The sequence below is a fragment of the Coloeus monedula genome, assembly GCF_965178545.1.
Source record: "Coloeus monedula genome assembly, chromosome: Z".
NCBI classification, from domain to species: domain Eukaryota; kingdom Metazoa; phylum Chordata; class Aves; order Passeriformes; family Corvidae; genus Coloeus; species Coloeus monedula.
Window position 1 is genome coordinate 33,456,222 of NC_138822.1, and position 22,248 is coordinate 33,478,469.

Here is a 22,248-nt window from a genome sequence, read left to right on the forward strand (position 1 = left end):
TTGTCACATTCACTTTAGTCAAGTGTATTGAAATGTTTGAAGTGCCTTAGACTCTTGCCGTATTTTCAGAATAAAATTTCATTATGCTGTTTTACTCCTCTCCCGTTTTACTTGTGATTTGTCATCATCCAGAAATGCTGCACATTACAACTGCAGCAGGAAAACAAGCTAAATTGGTAAATCATGGCAGGGAGGACCGGGCAGTGCCCACATGAGGCTTTTCCTGATGACTGGAGGAACTTTGCCCAAGATGATCCGCCTTTGCTGGTCTTGCACATGTTGCCAAGGCTGCACCCTTTGCTGTTTGGTTAAGAGGTGACCTCTCAGCCTTGTGAAGCATTTTGGGGAGGTGTTGAAGGACTGTGTTCAAGCAGTTTACTTGAACTGAAAAGTATCTATCAACTGAAATAAAAGCCTTTGAGCTTTATCTTACAAACAATCCTGGCAGCTTGGTGGAGGGGATGCGTTTTAGATGGCATCAAAAGCTTTTAGATGGCATTGAAGCAAGTCCTAAGCTAGTGCCTATGTATCCTTGTCAGTTCTGACCTACCTGATGAGACAGAAACACACCTCAGTGCCTCCCTTCAAGGGATCTGAACAGTTCTGTTACACTCTGCCCTTTGTCCTTCTCTCCCTAAGTCCTTATCAAACAGCTTTTCCTACAAAGTCCCTTTGAAATAGGGACTCACTGAAGCCATTCTCACTTGGCCTACATTGACTGGGTGACTTGGCCTGCCAAGAAGTTTCTGTGAGCTCTGTCAGGCCTGGTTTGGTCCAGCACTGCAGGTACGGTGTGATGACCAGTGCTAGGCTAGTACCCCAGTGTTTGCGAGTGTCTCCTGGACAAAGGGCAGGTGAAGTATCTCTCTTGGGGGGGACATAGCACAGTGGTCCCAAACAAGCCCCCCCACCCCTTGAGGTCAGTCAGTTTTTACTCTTGCACTTCTCTGGCCAGCTTCTCTTCTCACTCTTCACTTGGCATCTAATAAATTGCGGATGCTCTCTCACCTCAGTGCTACATGCTATAGGTATAGAGGTATGTCACCCAACAAGCCAAATCACTGTGAAAATAAGGTCTTCCCTCTGACACAAGACTGACAGCAAAGAGAGCAGCAGCTGAAAAAACAAAAAACCAGAAAAATGTCGCTCACTTTGCCATCTGTCAAGAGTCAGTGAGTGCAGGCTGTCCTGTGTAATAGGGAGCTGAATTGTGAGGCACCCACCGAATGACCTGAGATTGCATCATACATAGTACACAACTGCAGTGCCAGCTTCCCAATGAATTCCTCATTCCCTTAGGATCTGGGTGGTTTTATCATTAAACAGAATTAGTGCAAGTTGGATCTCCCTGGCTTGGGCATGGCAAGAGTTGCTTTTGAGTCTTTTTCAGATCTGGTGATCTGCCATCTCCTGCCCCAGTTGAACAACTGTCTGGAAAGCAAAGGCAAGAATCTGTTCTTGTCTTCATGAGTTTAAAATACACGTGGTGCTAGAGATAAACAAATCAAGCTGATGAAGTGGAGAAAATGGATGACTGCTTTAATCTTTCTCCAGAACTTAATCTAATTTTACAGAAAATCCAGTTCAGTTACTTACACGTGCTTGCCTGTATCTCATGGATTAAATTCTTGTCTAGCGGAGAGACATACTACCAGGACAGAATTCGGAACACGAGAAGGTTTCTAATTTCAGTTTTACCAAGAATGTAATTTTTATTTAGCACTGGGTTGACCAAAGCCAGACTACTTGTGCTTTTTTAAGGGTGTTAGTGATCACACATTTAACTCTTGACTTTTATCTTATGACAGTAGTTTTAGGTAGTCTTTAGAGGAGTGGGGAGTTGGACTTCATGTGTCCGTTCCAACTTGGGACTTCATGTGTCCGTTCCAACTTGAGATATGCTGTGATTCTGTGAGGCTATGATGGCAGTTTTAAAGCATGTAGATTATGCTCCAAAGTCTTGACTGATAAAGAGTATGCTGAGCCGTCTGATAAATGTTCTCTTCAGTAGTGCCTCTGTATTGCCGTAGGAAATAGGTTAATTAGTAACATGTCTAGTGGATCTTTACCCCCAAAATAGTTTTAAAACGATGGTCTCTGTTGCTGTGCTCTTACCTTGCTACTGACCTTCATTTGCACGTGCTATTTGTACAAACTATAGCCTAACTCCCTCTTTGTACATAATGGAGCTAAAAAAAGAAAGTAAAATGCCCATGAATATAGCTTTCCAGAGCAGAGGGCCATGACTGTTATTTTCCATGCTGGAACAGGTTTCTGTTTCTCCCTGCAAAAATCAGTGGGAGTGATGGGATTCCTGGATGTGCAGCTATCATAAAAGGGTTTAAAGCAACTAGTCTGGTAGTCTGGGTGACTGATGACACAGCAAGAGTCACCAAAGGTACTTTAATACCTGCAAAAAAAGCATAAGAGGAGTAATGTGGAATAAACATTTCTTCCTTTCTTTCTTTTGTTTTCGTCCCCCACCCCTGAACAGATCTGGTGTATCAGAAATTAAAACATTTTCTAAGTGACAGAAACCTGTGGAGGAATCTGACCACCCTGACACTATACAAGTGTCAGATTATGCAACTTGGAGTGCCTGCATTTATTTAGTTGCCATTTTCCTGGTAAGCAAAAGAAACTAACTGCCTATAGCTTCAGAAAATGTTAGATGAAGCTTTGAGCTCTGCATTTCTGTGCAATGTTCAGTTTCGCCCCAAAACCTCATTTTCCCGGGCTAAAACGCCTTGTTAAAGAAAAGTGACCCCAGTTTTAGTTGTATGGTAAAGTAGGCTGTTGTGGTATGCCATATCAGGAAGATTGCTGAAAGGAACCAAAATTTTGTATGTGTTAGTGAATATAGGTGAAAAGTACAAAATTAACTTGACTATCTTACTAAAGTCAGTGAATGTCACTTCTGGCTTAAAATCCTATTTGGGTAGACTTAATGATTAAGCACTTAAAAAAAAAAAAAAAAAGAAGAAAAAAATAAAGAATAATTACTTCCCTTAGAATTTTGTTCTCTTAAATGGTACTCCCAGCTCCAAGAGGTGACACCTGAAGTACTTCATACTGTGGAAGTCAGGCCCTTCCCCAGGAAATAGTTAGGAGGTTTCCAAAAGTGTTTGTATCCTCTGATGCCCCTGATGCCAAGTTTAATTCCACCTAGTAGTGCTGGATGGCATTTATCACCAGTGCTGGGATTAAGGGGTTTACCATGCATACCAGCTCTGACCTGAGCTCCCCCTACACACTCCTGCTGGCATTTGTTTTTCAGGTCAGATGATGATTGACTCTCAGTATATCCAAGCATGATGTTGTCATCACCTTTGAACTCTGACTGTCAGTGAATATATAAGAGATCTGGCACTTTTTCAAGACTGTAAAATATGTCGCTGTCTTTTTCCAGATACATTGTCATACTTTAAGTGAGTCTGCCACTTAAAAGGTGAGAGTTACTGGTGTAGTTTTATATTATGGAAATCAACCAACAAAATATTCATCTAAAAGCAACAACTGAAGGAAGCATTTTTTACAAGACATACTTGCAGAGGTTTTATCTTCTTGATACAGCTGGAAGAATTCAAGTTATTCTAGAAATAGCTTTTTAGTCCATTTCTCCTGGTGTCTCCTACTTTTGGCTGAGAAGTCTGGCTGTTACAAGTCCAGTTCAACCATGGTGTGAATTAATGCAAGCCTTGGCGTCAGTCCCTGAAACACAGGACTAGCTGTTTCCTGGAAGGAAAGCAGCCCAAACATTACAGGCATCTTCCTGCCTTTGAAAGGCACCAGCAAAGCTGGCCTAAACAACATTCAAGCATTCATGCTCTTACTGCAGCTGCAGACAGCTCTCCTCAGTGGACTCTGCCTGCATGCAGGTCTGTAAACTTCATCCCTTCCTGCTCTTCTGCTGGCACCCAGGTGTGTCAATTACAAACACTTCCTCACTAAAAAGAGATGCTTCAGTTGTTCAGTTCACGTGCTGATGCTTGGGCCTATGTCTGAAGGCCTGATGTGGGACAAGGGACAGAAGGGGCCAAAGAGCAATGTTGGAAGACATGCAAGGAGGATTTTGCATTAAATGCTTTTAGAAATGACCACAGTGAGATTAGAGGAAAGGGGTACCCAGGTTCAGGTTTGTTTCGTATTTCAGTCTGGAATTGTGGAAGTATTAGCCTTTACTATTCACAACTTAATGCAATGCCTGGGGAAGTAAATTTTAAAAATTCCTGCCTGTTTTACTTCACTTTGGCTGTTGTGTCTTTGTGCACACATGCACTGAAGGGAAGTGCTGGTTAAAGCTGAGCCAGCTGGTTGCTGTTTTTTCCATCAGTTGCTGCAATTTTTATTTAGTCCGTGTATCATCCAATGTGTCAGTACCTTGGGCACCACTGGACAGTAAAGTGCTGTTTAAGGAGCTGCAGAATTGCATGCTACCTGCACAAATATTTAGGAACCTGTCTGTAAGAAACTACTCAGTAAACACAAGATTTTGTTGGTGGGTTGTTTCTTTTTTTCAAAGAGGATTGTAACCACTTGTAGTGGTTTGGTCCAAAATACTCATTACTGTTTATCTGCTGTGAGATAAGAATTAGGAGAAATGCAAAGCAGGCACCAAACTTGAAAGAATATAAAGAAGTTTATTAACAGACCTAAAAGAAGGAAAAAAAAAATAATTATACCACCTTCAGAACTCTCTTCCTCCCCCCACCTTCCTCCCTTCTCCCACTGACAATGTAAAAAGACAACCCTTAAGATGTTCAGTCTGTTTACCACTGCCATAATAACCTTGTTCAGTCCATTTAGAAAGAGAAGTCTCTTCTTGCTCGTGCTATGAAAACATTATCACAACGAGACAGCCGCCCACTTCCAAATATTGTTCAGTCCATTTAGGAAGAGGAGTCTCTCTGCCTGTGTGTGAGTCCTTTCCCCCAACTTGCAGCTTTTCCTGCAACTGCTTTCAAGGGTCCACTCTTGAAGGTTTTTGGGGTACAATTTTAAGGTTGAGCCGTTCAGAAACAAAAACAGAGGCCCTTCTCCTTCCCTGGGAGCAAAGGGTCTTCATCATCTTCATTGTTAGGACTATCTCTGGGAGCATCTCTAGGAACTGAGGTTTTCTCCTTTCCCGTTTGGAGCAGAAGTCCTCATCTGGTTCATCTCTCCCTGTCCAAACTTCTCATGGAATTACAGCTGCTTCAGCATCTGCCTATCTCAGTGCAGGTGCTTTTGCTTACGAGTTGAACACTCCACCCCCCATATCTTCATGAAATTACAACAGGATACTCTGATATATCATAGCTTCACAACAGAATTTCAGCTTTAAGCATCTTCTCTCTCTCTCTTCCCTCAGGTTTTCAGCTCTTTGCAGCAATAAAAGGGTTAATCTCACCTCAGCCTTGCAGCTTTGCAGCTGGAATGTTGAATTTTTCTTATCGCAGTGGAGAGGGGGGAGAGCCGAGCCGCTCCGGCTGCCCACGGCAGGGCAGTGGGGGGGGTTCCATGGCTGGAACAGGTCCATGGCTCCAGGATGGCCGTGGTCCAGCCCAGCCTGGCCCAAGCAGGGCCTGGCCGGGCCCGCTGGCCCCCACACGGGGCCCGCAGCCACCTGTGCCAGCGCCGGAAACGAGAGAGAGCTTGGAGGGGAGTTTGCCTATTCTTAAATGTGGATCACAGAGGTGGTCACAACTTTAAGTGGCTTAGAGAATTGTCCATATTCAAACAGGCCAGCTGATAGGTTCTGTCAGTTCCCAGAGGAAACTGTAAGCACCCCTTAGCAAGGACATCCCTTCGGGACTATGCTTGCTAACCTATGACACCACTTCATAAAGTTGTTTGTAAAACAGCACATTTGTTTTCCTGACAGGTTGTTAGGCAACAAAAACAAAGCACATAAGTAAGTCATGCTCAAAGTAGTATTGTCTTACAGCTGTATACATCAGTGGTGGGTTGATCCTGGCTGGATGCCAGATGCCCACCAAACAACCCAGTCACTCCCTTCTCAGATGGTATGGGGAGCGAGAAAAGTCTGGTGGGTTGAGGCAAGGACAGGGAGAGATCACTCACCAGTTACTGTCACAGGCAAAACAGGCTCAGAGTGATTAGTTCAATTTACTGTCAATCAAATCAGACTAGGATAACAAGAAAATAAACCCCAAATCTTAAAACACCTTCCCTCTCCCCTCCCTTCTTCCCAGGCCCAACTTCACTACTGAATTCTCTGCCTCCTCTCCACCAGCAGCACAGGAGGACTGGAATGAGGGTTGTAGTTAGTCCATTACAAGTTGCTTCTGCTGCTCCTTCCTCCTCTTACCTTGCTCCAGTGTGGGATCCATCGCATGGGAGACAGTCCTCCACAAAATCTCTACCTTGAATCCTTCCAATAGGCTGCAGTTCTTCACTCCATTGTGGGTCCCCCACAAGGCCATGAGTTCTGCCAACAAACCTGCTCCAGCAGGCAGGAGTAGTCTCTTGGCAGGACCTGTGCATCCTCTCTCTATGATACACAGGAGACTGCTCAACAGTGAGCTTCCAGCAGGGTCACAGCCTCCCTTGTGTATCCACCTGCTCTGCCATGGCGTCCTGCACAGGCTGCAGGTGGATCTCGGCTCCACCATGGACCTCCCTGGGCTGCAGGGGCACTGCTGTCTCACCATGGTCTGCACCATGGGCTGCAGGGGAACCTCAGCTCCAGAACTTTGGGCACCTCCTCCCCCTCCTTCTCCACTTTGGTGTCTGCGGAGCTGTTTCTCTCCAATGTTCTCACTCCTCTCTTCTAGCTGCTGTTGCTGAGCAGCTTTCCTCCCTTCTTATACATATTACGTGTGGATACAAAAATGCTGTTAGCAAGAAATTTTCCTGTTTCTTTCTAAGCCGTGAGATACTTTTCTCTCTCACGACGAAGATATTAGCAGAAGTTCTATAAGCTATGAACACCTGCGACCTTGTAGAACTATGTTTATGGTTTAATAGAAAAATATTTTGACAATGGATGTTTTAGGATTTTAGCCAATCACCCCAGGGGGTGGCTGATCTTTTGACCAATTAGACTATGAAGAAAAAAGTCTATAAAAGAGTCTGTAAAATAATTAAATAAATCAATCTTGCTGCACAATTCCTGCCTGCTGGATCTCTCTCCTCCTCCCTACCAATGCGGGATGCAGTGATAATTATGCCCAAAGAGCTATCACCATCACTGATGGGCTCGGCCTTGGCCAGCAGGGGGTCTGTCTTGGAGCCAGCTGGCACTGGATGTGGAGAAGCATCTGGCATCTTCTCACAGAAGCCACCCCTGTGGCACTCCAGCTACCAAAACCTGGCTATATAAACCCAGTACAACAAACCTTTGTCAATATATCAGATGGTTCCTTACTGCAGGTGATTAATGAATTCTCAAAACTTCTGTTGTAAGCGTTCCATTTCCTTAAGTATTTTCAGTTTTTCCTGTTGAAAGAAAAAGCATGTTTCCACACACCAAAACTCCCACCCTATGCATCATTCTTGAAGAGATCTCAAGAATTAGAGGGTTATTAGGGAAAACAGGAGTCTTTAGGTAGTTGGTACCTGCTGTGAGCACTTCACCTGGGGCCTTAAAGCGAGTGGGGGCATGGCAGGCAAGCTTGATTGACCTTTTTTTCTCTCTATCATTTTATCCACCGGTGCCTTGTTGCTTCACCCTGTGCCACTTGGTGAGTGGTAGCCATTCTTCTTGAGAACCATATCTGTGTATGTTTGGTTAGCCAACACCAGAAAAAATAAACTGCCTTTTTAAATAGTTCTTGCAATACAAAATTGCCCTTCAAGGACTTCTATGCAGAGACCTATAAATAAGGGCCTCATTATACTTGAGCAGATTATATTAAATACATTCAGCCATGAATGACAAACCTCAATCTCCATGTACTCCAAACACCATTACACTCATTTGCAGGATTATTATTTAGATAATATAAGGGGTAACATTTATTTCAAAGCTGTATGTGTGCTTTGGAATCTTTAAGTGCTGATTTGAATGTAAGTAGCTAAGAGGTATTTCTAATAGGCGTACTGGTAATTTTTTTTCAGCTTTTCACTTAATGGTTTTAGCACTGCTGCAGAAGCAGCCCTTGCTGCATTCTCTAGAGCTTTGGCTAGCTGCAGAGCTGGAAGGGTAGCTCATGCTCCCCCAGTAATGCTGTCCTTCCTCATTGAGCCATGTTAACTTTACTGAGATGAAGATATGAGATTTCATTTGCATGTCATGGCGGAACTGGCAGATTAGGAAAGATCCTTCTCTACTTCCTGGCTATGGTATCACACCTTTCTTTGAGGCATGAAAAGCCACCTGCTGTGTCTGGCAGTCATCGTGCAGCACCCCTGCGTTGCTCTTGGGCATTTTGCTGGAAAGGCAACTTTTCTCTAGCCCCAAGGGTGAGTGAGACTTGGAGTCAGACAGTTACAATCCCTTGGCAGTGAGGAGGTGGGAGCAGGCAGGGGCTGGCCCTGGAAACGGCTTGCCCCACTCCACCGCCATGCACTCATTCTTGCAAATTTATCATGAGAATTTTCCAGTCCAACCAGATACATCTGTTCAGGGGCCCTTTATTGTGGTGGCTTAATCTGCATCACTAGCCTAGCAGGAGGAGCAAGAAGCACGTTATGCCTTCTGCATTTGATGATTTGGGAGAAGTGTGAGCAGAACAGCTGTACAAAGAGATTGGGAGAGATTAGAAACACAGTATGACAAAATGAGATTTGTTTTAGCAAAACCAGACTGAAGCAACTGAGGAAAAGTATTATGTATTTGTGGGCACAATAGAAAGTCGGAAATCTGTAACACTGAAAGAGAACTTGCCAGAGAGTTGCTTAAACAAGAATCAGCACTGTGATGAGAACAAAAAATTATCTGTACATTTTTTGTCCATTTCAGGTGGAGGAGAGGCACCTGACACTGGAAGATGGAATGCAACTTGACACCATTTACAGTCACAGTGTCCCCAGCAGACAGGTCCAAAGTCTGCCACCCTCAACAGAGCAAACAACAGCTGCTAAAAAGTTGAAAGTTGAAAATAAGGAAGAAGTTTAAAAGCGTAGTTTTGTTTTGATAAGAGACAAATCCTGTAAATAAGGAATTTAGAACATCTCACATTATGTGAGTGCTGAAATAATAAGCTCTGCGGATGGTTTGCAAAGAGACAGGCGAAGAGATACAGAAAACTCTCCAGGTTAGTTCTGCAAAACCAGGTTTTAGTTGTCAGGAAATTTGGGTGAGTTTTAAAATGAATTAAATTAATATTGAGTTTGTTTCCATCTTTGTCTCACATGGTAACTGCCTATTCCGGCCTTCACACAACTCATATTTGGTCAGAATATGGTCAAGAATTGAAAGCAAAGAAGACACATATTCATATGAAAATAGGTATGTATGTGAGTTTATGAAAACATGCTACAGATATGACTCTAAATGCCTCCTTTAAGCTGGATGAACAAAATCATCCAGTGCCTTCCCACTGTGCCCTGTAGATCTGATGGAGAGCCCAGCTGCAACCTAGCAAATGCTGGCTGTTCCCCCTCCCTCAGCCTTCCCCATGACTTCTCTGTGGAGTGGGGAGACCTCTGCAGACAGGATAAATCCAGCACTGCTGCAGGCGTGCAGAAGACGACGGCCCGATTCTCTGACAGGGCAGATAGTTACAGGGGTTTGTTGGGGTCTGAGTTTTTGTTTATGTGTTTCTTTTTGAGTTTGGGTTGGGGTTTTTTGATTGGTTGAGTTGGGGTTTTGTTTGTTTGTTTCAGTATTCTGGTATTAGTTCATTAATTCTTCCTCTTTTAATAACTCCCTTTCAGGTGTTGACATATCAGGGCTGCATGTATGAGCTTGACACATGCAAATCTTGGTCACAATTATTTTCTCTAATTTAACATTGAATTAGTAGCCCACTGCTTTCTACACAAATTTTGTGCAAAGAGACCAAGCAGTATTTTCACCTAAGATCTGGTATCAGGAGATAGAAAAATGCTGTGCCCTGTAGCCCAGAACTGCCTTTGGAAGAAGGGATGAACACTGTAAAACAACTGCTAACAGAAAGGTAAGCTCCATAGGCAGAGAAAGGAACCTTGCCATGTAACCCTGTGCTAAACCATAGGATTTCTACAACTCTTCTACCAAGTCAACATGGAAGAAGTTCAGGAGCCTGACCTTACCTTCTGAGAAAACTCTGGGGGTTGCATTCTTTCACTTGTAAGGAACTAGTCTACCCAAGAGGTACTGGATGGCTACCCAGGCTCTGAGATCTACCTCTGCTCTAGGAATTAAAGTTCTCTTCAAATTACAGGATGATTTTCTTGAGGATGCCAACAAAATTACCTGCCATGAAATCTGGTGCAGGAGACATATTTCACACAAACAGGTCACCCCAGCCCCCACTCCTCACCAGAGGGCAGATCAAAAGGGGCACTTGCCCTAACTTACAGCAGCAAAGATGATGGCTGTAACTCTTTTCCAACTGCAGGAAGGTTTCTGTATTATTCTCCTCAAGACTGCAAGAAAAAAGGTTCTTCAAAGGCAGGAACAACCTGAAAAAAATCACCTATCATGGACCTGAACAGGGGTTCCGATGGTCTGCTGCTGGCATGCATTGTTACTGAGAAACATGAAAACAAGCTGAGTTGGATGTGCTTGTCCAACACATAAATACTTGACCTGAGGAACTAGCTATTCCAAAGAATTAATCCTGAAATGTAATACAGACTGCCTGAAAGTACCTGAAGTAGGTGATTGCCCTCCACAGAGAGCAAAGCTGATCCTCTTCTGTGGCTGAGCACAGCCAAGTGTGTTGATCCTAAAGCTGAACAAAAAGCACAAACAACAGCACAAGGATGCCTAGGTTGTCATCCTGAACTGCCATGTCTTTTCTTGAGATACTGGTGGGGCAAAGGTAGAGAGGAGACTGCATGTGGAAACTTAGTCTTGACTTTAAATGAAGCCTTGGGCACAGCATGAGTCCAGAATTGCAGGGAAAATGTGCAGCTCTTCTATCCCTACCCTCTCTACCTCTCTCTAGCATTGCTGATGGTGAGTAAACTAGTGAGTCTCTCATCATAGTGACATTGTGTTTCCTACTACTTCAGTAGCATCCAAATAGATCTAAGTGTGCAGAAGTCACTCCTTCTGTCCCCTGCTAGGAAAAGGGTTGTATTAACTGGCATTTTGAGGCCATTCCTGAATTCCAGTATTCCACTGTCTCCCTTTACCACCACCACCATCACTGGTCCACTTCTGAAGTATGATCAACAGTGCAATCTCATATGACTTGGTTTGGGACATTTTGACCATCTTAGGTAGTTAACTAGTGCCCCCTAGAAGTTAATATTGATAATAACAATTATTTTAGATATATTCTTGAATAGGAATAAAAGATATTCTTTGTTAATAACATTGCCACCCTTGATAACAGCTCCTACTTTAACAATACCATGATTGTAACCAAGGGACTATTCTTTCTGAAAAAAAAAGGAAAAAAACCCAGGTACATGAGTGTCTCTATGTGTAATTTTCACATTATTCCTCAAGTTTGTTTTGAAAAAAGACAGGAGGGATCTCACTACAGCACATAAGAATAAACAGCTACTCAAAGTTGGTTAAAGCATGTATTCTTCACCCAGAGGACCAAATAATCGGCAAGCTGATGGGCCATAAAGCAAAGTGAGTATCCAGGCAGGTATTTAAGGTATGTATCATTCAGACAGTAGAACACAGTGAGTCCTGCAAAGAGGAATTATGGGCTATTATGTTTATAATAGAGACTCGGGCAATACTAGAGGTGTACTCTACTTACCTTAGGTGCCTAATGAACAATCTTCTTAGATGTCATTATTGTGAATTCACAGAAGCTGCCTTCCAGTGGAAAGGCAATCTCCATGCCTTGGTTTCTTGAAATCAGGTAAGAGAAAAGAATGACTTAAACAACCCTGCAGAGAAGATAACTCTTTGTTCTCAACCTCATCATGTGCTATCTGTTACAATTTCAAACTCTGAGGATATTTTAAAATATTTTACTCAGACAATGTGAATATCTTCATGCACTTAGCTGGGATGGCTAACAACTTTATTCTGGCATCTGCAAATGCCCTGTTTGCATACAAATGACAAAAAATTAAGATGGCTAATTAGTTTTTATACAGTGTTTCCATCACCTTTCAAGGTATCTCAGTGTGTGGACAAAGCCAGCCTAATTAAAATTAATAGCTTAACACTTGAACTCATTTGTAACAGTGTGTCATCTTCCTTACCAGCTTCTCACCAATAGTATCAGAGGAACTCAATGACTGTTAATTACCAAATGTGCATATATGATGTACAGAGATGATCAACCCCAACACTGCTGACAGAAACACAAGTGATAGAAGAAAACTGTTGCCTAAGGAAGCCAACTAAGTGCTCTGATTATCTTGATAGCACTAAGTAAAGCTTTACTTGATAGGCATAGATTTCCTGGGACCCAGATCTCCCAGGTCCCTTCTCTGGACTGGATTCCTAGCATGGAGGTGGGATGACAACACAAACCCTTGAAGATGGAAAGACCCAATTCACTGTCCACAGCATTTAGGGACCACCTCTGAACTGCCCAGTTGCTCTAGGAGCTCTGGGGCATGGAGGCTGGAATGGGAGAGGCTGCAGGGGAAGAGAGGCCGGCCGACAGCAAAGAAAGCCTCTTTCCCATGCTAGGAAATGCAAAAGGTCAGCAGCTCACATCAAGTCATTTCACAGCATGACTGATTAAGTAACAGTCATTTGACTTTGATTAAAATATTTGGAAGAGCTCAGCTGTTTCTGGAGGCAATTCTGATACCCCTGCCCCACCCAGTGGATCTGAAAGGCTTCCCACAGGAAATGGGAAGAAATGGGGGAAGAGCAGCACAGCACTTTGCTCTCAAGCATGTGTGCTACACTCATTTTAATGGGAAGTCTCACAGAATACTCCCCTGAGAGCAGTAAATTATGTGAAAAATATATTTATTTAGGCTTAAGGAAAAAAGATGAAAATAAATGAGAAGGAGATATTGTAACAATAACCTTGCTTCTATTGAGCATCAGAATTATGTGCAACAAATAATAATACACAAATAAAAAAACTAGATGGATAGTAAATTGACATAGCAAAACCTACCCCTTCTGTTACCTCAGCTGTAAACATCTGTTGGGGTCCCTCCCCTGCCATGTAGCCCTGGCAGAGGGGCCCTGAGGGCACAGACACGGGGTTTCCCTGCCCCTGCTCAGCCTCGTTCCCCACTGGTTGTTTTGTGTTTCCCTGCGCGGGCAGAAGGACCCTTGGTCCGGTGACTGTAACAGTTCCTGGGCAGAGCCCCGGCCATGCGGCTGGAGAAATAAACATCTCTGAAACAGCTATCAGGAATCTGTGTGTCCATATATATTTCCTTTCCACGGGACTCCTGGTTTGATACATGCATGTTGCAGTATCCCCACTGCAACATAATGGTGGAGAATTGTGAGTAGAACGATCCCTAAGCGACTGATTTGTTTGAGTAAACCCTGGAAACTTTGGATTCCTCTTCTTGGTTTTGTTTTGCTATTCCATATCTAAACTATGGAAGAACCGTGGGAAGACTCTTGGCTCTCAGAGCCGCATATGGACATTTATCTTAAACTTAAAATGATTCTTGAACAACGATTTGTAAATTTTAGCTTGATTCAAGCTCAAAAAGAACTGAAACACTTCCTGGCATGGTTGTTTAAGAACTTTTTCTATGTTTCTTGGGATTTAGTTCTTACGAAGGGCTTTTGGAAAACCGTTTGGACACAGTTAATATTGGAGTCAAAATATATGCCGATGGAAGAATATTTTCGTGAATATTATTTAGTTACCGAGACTGTTGAGCAATGTCAGCTGTGTCCTGGCGAAGGGAAGCCTGGCGCAGGGACCGTGCGGCCCAGGCCACGTGCACCGAGCGCTCTCCGAGCAGCAGCGAGGCAGTTCCCGCGGGCGGGCGGAGCCACGCGAGCCGCAGTGTCGGTGGCGGAGCGAGGCGCGGCGGGAGCGGCGGGACCCGGCGGTGCCCGCCCGGCCCCGTGCAGAGCGTGGTGGAGCGAGCCCCGGGAACGCCCGACCGAGAGGGGCGGCGTGCGGGCGGCGGTGGCGGTGGAGCGGAGCCGAGCCCGGCCGAGACGCGCGCTGGAGCAGGGCACGGGGGGGCCGCCACTCGGGGGCCCGGCCGAGACGTGGGTGCAGCGCCTGGCAGCGGCAGCGAAGCTGCGACCAGAGGAGGCGACGCACGGAGAACTGAGCGGCCCGACCCGGCCCACGCAGCCCCGAACGCGGCCCCGGGAAGAGCGCGCAGGCACCAGCAGCTCCGACAATTCCAACACGGGAGTGACCGAAAGAGAGAGCAAAGACGCAGCGAGACAGAAAACAGCAGCCACTCGGAAAAAGGAAAAGATCATAGTACCTAAGATCTTAGGAATAGTAAAATGGTATAATGTTAAGCAAAATTATGGTTTTATAACAAGGTGTGACAACCAGCAAGACATATTCGTGCATAGAACTGCTATTAAAAAGAATAACCCTGAAAAATGCATCCCAAACTTGGGAGATGGAGAAGTCGTGGGATTCAAAATTATACAAGGTAGAAAAGGGTTACAAGCATCGCAGGTCACTGGGCCTGATGGTGTTCCTGTAAAAGGCAGTATATATGCTAAACACTGTAGTCATGTTAGACAGTATCTCCATTGTAAGTCCCCCCTACAGTCTCCTTTTCTTAATCCCACCTTTCCCTTTTACCCTATGTCCTATTACCCCCAGTGTATTCCCAATCCGCTTTTTCATCCATGGTTTCCCTCACAAAACCATGCTTTTGCCAATTGTTTCCCCAAAAATCCCTTTCCAATGCCGAGTGGGGGATGAAAAGGGGGAGGGAAGAAGTTAAACCCTCTCCTGCCTCAGGTTCCCCACAAAGCATGCTCAGAGAGTTCTGTCTCCCTTCTGTCAGCCCTAAGAGGTTCCAGAGAATCTGTTTGGACATTTAAAGACTCAGGAGGGTGGCTTGTTTTGTTTTGAAACTGTTCTTGTTATGTTTATCCAGTTGTTTTCATTCTCCTTTTATTAAAATAAAACGGGTGAGGTGTTGGGGTCCCTCCCCTGCCATGGAGCCCTGGCAGAGGGGCCCTGAGGGCACAGGCACGGGGTTTCCCTGCCCCTGCTCAGCCTCGTTCCCATGGGTTGGTTTGTGTTCCCTGCGCGGGCAGAAGGACCCTCGGTCCGTGACTGGAACAGTTCCTGGGCAGAGCCCCGGCCATGCGGCTGGGGAAATAAACATCTCTGAAACAGCTATCAGGAATCTGTGTGTCCATATATATTTCCTTTCCACGGGACTCCTGGTTTGATACATGCATGTTGCAGTATCCCCACTGCAACAAACGTCCTTCAGAACCACAGAGTTTCAGCAGCTGTAAGTTTCTGAAGATCAAGAATGCGAAATAATAAAAACTTGCACCATTTAGAGAAGGCATAGGTAATAAAGCAAGTGCTTTATAATTTGAAATGATCTATTTCTTCCTTTAAATCCCAATTGGTTTGCTCAGTGAAGTGGAAATTTAACTGTATCTATTAAAACATTAAAGACCATAAATAAAAAACTAGCAATTAATTGTGTTGCCTATTTTTAAGATGCTGGAGCTTAGTTTTTCATATTCTGGCAGTCTATCAAACTCAGCTCCATTACAGATGTCTTAGAGCTGAATTGATGATGATATTCAAGACTAAGGGCATTCTCTTCAGTAGTCCTGCCCTGATGAAGGAGCTCAAATGTATAGATGGCTTATGCGACTCTATCATTCTTACTGTGTGAATTAGGAATGTTAGAAATGTCAGCTTAATGAGTCATGCAAGAATCTTCAATGTTCTAAGTCACTGGATCCAATTAATTTTCAAGTGTGCCTAAAATGAACAGTGAATACTGAGAAGAAGCAGTTCAGTGGTTTTCTCCACACTTGCTTTTTAACTTCTATTTTATATGTTGGGCCTAATAATGCTTTCAAATAGCTATCCAAGTCAATTATTAACAATGACTGAAATTTTCAAGTGGCTGACAGGGTGTTTTCTTCAGCCTTTATGTCTGCAATGAAATTATTCCAATTTGCATGAACAAACGAGGAAACGAAGAATGTAGGTTTTAGTGTAAAAAAATGCTATTTTTTTGTTAGTAGTAAAATTAGTCAGGGTGGAAACATGATAAACATATGCATTTTTTAAGTATCTCCATTCTATTTGCTTCATTGAACTTGAAAACTGCTTTGGTTTTGTATTATATTTGGCATAATGTAACAAAGTGAATTTTGTTTCCAGTTAATCCTGTTTTTATTGAGCAGTGTGGGACAATCTCATTCGCTGACTTGTTGTGGTGGTCAAGGCCACCACAGAAGTGACCAAGGAGCCACCAGACCGAAGAACAGTGGAAGTCCGCTGGTGGGCAGGTACTAATGTACAGAAGTGCCATGGTAGTCACAGCGAGTTCCCATAGTCCTTCGTTGTGATATGTAGATTACTCCCAGTTAGTTGGCCCATTGGCCTACCGCCCCCTTTCTTCCCTATAAGTCTTAGTTCCAGAATGTTCTCCCCTCCTTGACACCCCATTGGTTGTTGTATCCCAACTCCTCCCTCCGTGTTTCCCCGTCGGTTTGTGTACCCTGGCCCCCCCTATGCTGCTCCCCTCGGCTCTTTCTCCATTGGTCCCTGGCCCTCTCTCTGCCCCTTCTCCTCCCCATACTTAATTCCTGGACGCTGTGATATCCAGGCTCTTTGCCCCTGGATCCCTTCATGTATGGAATAAACTCTGTCCGTGGAACTCCACACAAAGAGCCCCTCCAGCCTCTTTGTTCTCGGCATGGTTCACCAAAGTGCTTGTGTGTGTATGTGCTTACCCACCCCGGGTGTTGCGTGAGTGTGCGAGAGCTGTCTACGCTCTGCCCAGGCAGACTCATAGGATGCTCTGGGAACAGTCGTGATGTTGCGGTGGTCAAGGCCAGCGCAGAAGTGGCCACGGAAGCACTTTTGTACATTAGTACCTGCCCACCAGCAGACCTCCGCTGTTCTTGGGCGTGGTGGCTCCTTGGTCACTTCTGTGGTGGCCTTGACCACCACAACATCTTCCCCCTCTTTACTAGAAGAGAAATCTCTTCTCATAGCCCTTAATAAAACTTTCTTAAGGCAACTAAAAAGAAACAAAGCCAGAAAAATAATTAAAATCATTCCCAGAATAGTTTTTAACAATAGACGCTACCCAGCTTGATATGGACTCACAGCCATGAAGGGGAAGAGCCATTTATTGTAACAGGTAGGCTTTTCTTTATTTTTACATAAATAATTTTTACCATAACCCTGACATTTGGACCATTAAACTAGATTCTCATTAATGTGTATCTTGCAAACAAACGTGTCTGCTTAGGCACCTATCACTTTTCTCAGTTGTGGCTCATCTGAAGTTACTGATGTGAAGGCTCTCTTGCCCCGTACTTATTGGAAGAATACCAATAAGCAGAGTGTGAAGAAACACGCTGCTTCAGTGGCCATTAAGGCATGTCACCTGCTATGGCAGGCCTGTTCTCCAACTTGGGATACGCATGATGCTGTTCCCTACCCCCTGCCAACATTCCTTCTTGCACCCTTTGGAGAAGGGTTCCCTGACACCTTATCTTCCCAGTGAGTATGGATTTGTACCAAGAGAAAAGAACATGAACTGAGGGTGCTGAAGAGTGTACACAATTTGTCCCATCTTGCTACAACCAGTGGTCTTTGTAAGCAGAGCAGCTTTTGGGGCTGATGCAGAAAGACAGCCCTGAGCTTACTTGGCAAGCTGTGGACCACCCCAAGGAGTCTCCTCACTCTCACTGAGGAAAGGCAGCAAATAGCCAAATGGTGGCAGCACTATACATTGCTTTAGCTGTTCACTCAGTGAGAGTGGAGCCCTGGGGACCAGAGAGGGGAAAAAAAAAAAAGGAGTTTGAGGAGAAGAGAACCAAGTAGCACACTGAAACCTTATCCCTAAATGCCCATGCCACAGAAACATTTTTGGAGCAAGGAAGGCTGAGGCACTTAAAAATCTTAAGTCTGAATTAAAGATTCAGCTTGACTGAAATGACTTTTAGCAAAAGCCATCAGTGGTTTATCAGACTTCAGTGATCTGGAGTAATGCTCCTGGTGCCAGTACTCTATCTATCATCACAGAGAAGTGTCTGAGAGAACAGCTGTAAGGGTGACTGTAAAATCTAGTAAATACTGAGCATTTCAAGGCAAGGTTTGGGTTCAGATATCTGCCCAGTAAGAAACCCTTTCCTTTTGTTGTGGTGCAGGCAGTTCAAGATCTGCAGGTAGTATAACCTGAAAACAGAAACTGCTAGAAACATAAATATAGAGGTGGGGGGAAAAACAACCCCAAAACCTATATGCTTCCAGAAAGCATGGAGAAAATCCTCTGCTTGGAATACAAAACTTTGCCTGGAGGATGAAGTTTTAAGAGCCAAGTGACAAAACTTCAGCTTCCCTGTAAGTTAAAGGAGGATTAAAATAAGGAATGAATGAAAGAGAACTGCACATGTGTACAAATGAAAAGTAAAAAAATAAATAAAAAATGCATGGCTTATTTATGCCACCTACTGGATTTTTCCTGAAGTATCTTTTCAAGTGTTTTAGTTGTGATGATGTCTGTCGCTCCAGCGAATACACTTGCATGGGAGACTACTAGCACAAGTAAACCAGCTGAAAACTAGCCGATGACTCACGTGAGTAAATGCATGTGCAGACTGACATAGCTGGAGGAGCAGAAACGAGGGTACCTCTACACCTGTTTATTCTGTTAAGCAGATGGCTGTAGGGCAGCCAAAACACCCAAAGCTGCAGGCAAACACTAAAGTTCAACACTGAGGAGCTTCCCAGCTCCTATCAGTGTCTCAGGGAATGTGATGGCACGGTTTCCCTTCTTTGCTTGACTCCCTCTGTCTTTGATATTTTGTTCAAAACATCCAGAGTGTTTATGGACACATAGATGTTTTCAAACAATGCAGACTGGGAGTGTGCATGCTTTATCTTCTATCCCTCACCGCTCCTGCAGCTGAGGCTCTTTTGGGAATCCACAACCAGCCCTGGGGATACAGTCTATAAAATGATCTGTCAGAGTCAAAAATATCTCACAAACCCTCTGATTTGACCCACTGACAGGAAAAAGAAAAATGAAACAGAATCAGGTCTAGCAGTTCTCTAAAATGAAATGCACTCAACCTCACTGACTTCTGTGAAACTGAAGGTCGTCACTTCCCAGGCAACAGCATTAGAATTAAATCCTTTTTAATTTGTAATCTCCCCACTGAATTGCTGACTCATATGAAATGTGGTGGTGGGATCACATCTTGCCCACATTTGTCCCTCAAAATTATAATCTTGTTAGCAAATAAAATATTTTTGCAAGGTTCAAGAGATCAGCTAAAGGCATGAATCAGCAAAGGACAGATCATCACTAACAGATGCTGTTTTGGACTTTAAAGAAAAAGTTAAAACTAAAGGACAGCTATCAGATATCTATTAAGACCAAAAAAAAAAAAAAAAAAGAAAAGCAAAAATGTCTTTTGATTCTTCTTATTTTTGTTTCATCAGAAATATTAATTACAGTTATTTCCAAAGGTGACAGCAAACTGCAGTAATCTTAAGTCACTGACATAATCACTGGATGGACTCAAACCAGAGATGCCCAGACGTACATTAAATGAATGACTAAATTTCCTGAAGACTTGCAGTGAGGTTATTGTGATTCGTCTTAGGACTAACAGCAGTTTATGACCATCTCCTATTACTTCATGATTCCACAGATGACAAATCCAGCAATGTGTTGTCAACCTCACCAAATACCCATTAAAAAAATGGAGAAAAACATTGCACTCTAAACCCATATTCAAAGTGTGACTTGAGCTAGCAAAACTAAAGCAATGCATTATTAAATGATCAATCGTGTACTTGTATTCATGAGGCATCTATCTATTTTGGTGGTATTCATCCAGAACACAAAACACCAAACAGGTACTAACAACATTAATATTTTCTTCTGTACAGTAGGTTCTGTGACATTATGGATAATACAGATCTGTGCAGTTGGCCTGAAAAGCAGGAGTAGAAAATACTAGTTACGTGACAGAGTGATGAATGAATGTTCTTCTTGGAACTGTTGCATTTTTTGCATCCTGTAATTCATCTTTGAGGTAGGCTGTCCCACTTAAGTTTCTAGTGAAAAGTCATATATAAACACCTGGTGACTGCTATTATTTATCCTTTGTCTGTCTTTGCTTTATGTACTCTCCTTCTCTTACCTTTTCTCCTTTTCCACCCCTGCTATCATTTCTGATTTTCTTCTCCTACCTCTGTTGGGTTTATTTTATTTTGCCTTTCTTGGTCTTTTGATTTAGCCTCCTTTCATCTACTTTTTAATTTGCATTTTCAATTGACTTTAAGATAATTCGTAGGGGAGAACCTGAAAACCTTCCTCTGTGTGTATTCCACCATGCACTGAACTTCACAAACTGGATATGCAAGGTTTGCTCCTAGACAAAATTTTGGAAACTGATCAATGCCCATATGACTTGAGAAGATCTCAACTGGTTTCATTCAGGGAGGAGTTTTATGTTTTGATATGTGAAGCTAAGTATGCCTACATTGTTCACCTCCCTTAAACATTAGTGATACGTGCCACTACATGTAAAGGCAAATCCCGGTTTTGCTCCTCTAAACATTGTGTTCATATTCTCCTATCTTGTGGGGAAAATGTGCAGTTACTGACATAAGAAATGTCAATCCCAGCAAAGTGATGCAAGGGAAAAGTTTCAGTTTCTGCGAGTTGAATGATGGTCATACCAAGCCCACACAGCTTGTGCTTGGCCTTCACTTGTGGACTGTCTGACTGCTTGCGACTGGGGCTTAACAGGAGGGTTTGAATGAGGTCTCTCTGGAGGATGGAAAGTGTCATAAATGTCTCCATTGTTGTACCATGAAGGAAAAAGTTCTTTAAATGTCATTTATTAAAAGCTAATGCAAAGCATCAAGCAGCAAGGATCTGGGGCTTTCTTCAGGCGGAGAGATAGGCACTCACTGTTTCCAGCATGGAGGCTCAGTCTGAGCAGAATTAGCTTGGAGTTAGCTGATCACAAAGAGAGAGATGCCTTTCTTGGCTTCTTCTAGCAGAAATAAATTTCTACCTACTGTAACTTACTGCCATCTGATATGCTGAGTCATGAAGCTGGGGTTATAGAAATCTTTATGCAATCTTTATAAATCAGCCTCACATAATCTCAGATGCTTTCTGCTTCATCTCTGTTGAGTCACTCATTTGACAGTTGTCATTCATCTTAGATTGAGATGTAATTTAATAGTTTCATTTCAGCATGAAGATAGCGTCATTTAAAGTTGAACCCAGAAAGATTTAAAGGTGTAACAGAGGAAATATTAATACTGTAAATAATATCTGTAGAGCTGCATGCATGTATAAATCACAGTGCCAAGTTGGAAGGGCGGCCTATGTAAAGAAGAGAAAAGCATCTTCGCTTGTCTTCCCCTGCAGAGTTCAGCTGCTCTGCCACCCACACCAGCTCCAGAGGTGATGGCTACCGTGTTACCACCATACTCTCACTCACCCCGATACCTGCTGGAATCACCTGCCCACACAGATATTGATCAAGGTGTCTTTATACACATTGCGGGATACAACTGCAAGGTAACCCGTAAAGGGAGGATGCAGTCCAGCAAGACGCCAGCAGCCTCACGACAAAGAGCAGCTGAGCTGTGGCAACTTGGGTGTTTTATTCGGGTGTCACACCTCTCCCTGGGCTAGGCCATGTTGGTCGCCTGCCCAAACCTGGCCTGCCCAACCCGAGGGACCACTGGGCTTAAGCACGGCCTCTCTGTATCGATTCCGCCTTGCTGTCTCAGACCTCGTCCGGCATCACCACCATGGACATGGCCTGCGCTGGCCGCTGCGGGGCAGGGAGGGTGGGCAGAGGCCGCAGGGCGGCCGCGGAGCGCCCCCGACCGGGGGCCTGGGCATTCTGTCGAGCGGGACCTGCCGGGCAGCGCGGCTGAGCCAAGCCCCGCAGCACCTCTACCACCCCCGGCCCTGCACCCACCGCCCCGCCGTGCATCCGACTGGGAGCGGCCTGGACGGGGCCTGCCTTTGCCGCCACAGGCCGGCCTGGTGGGGGAGGGAGGAGCGCAGAGGGAAGGG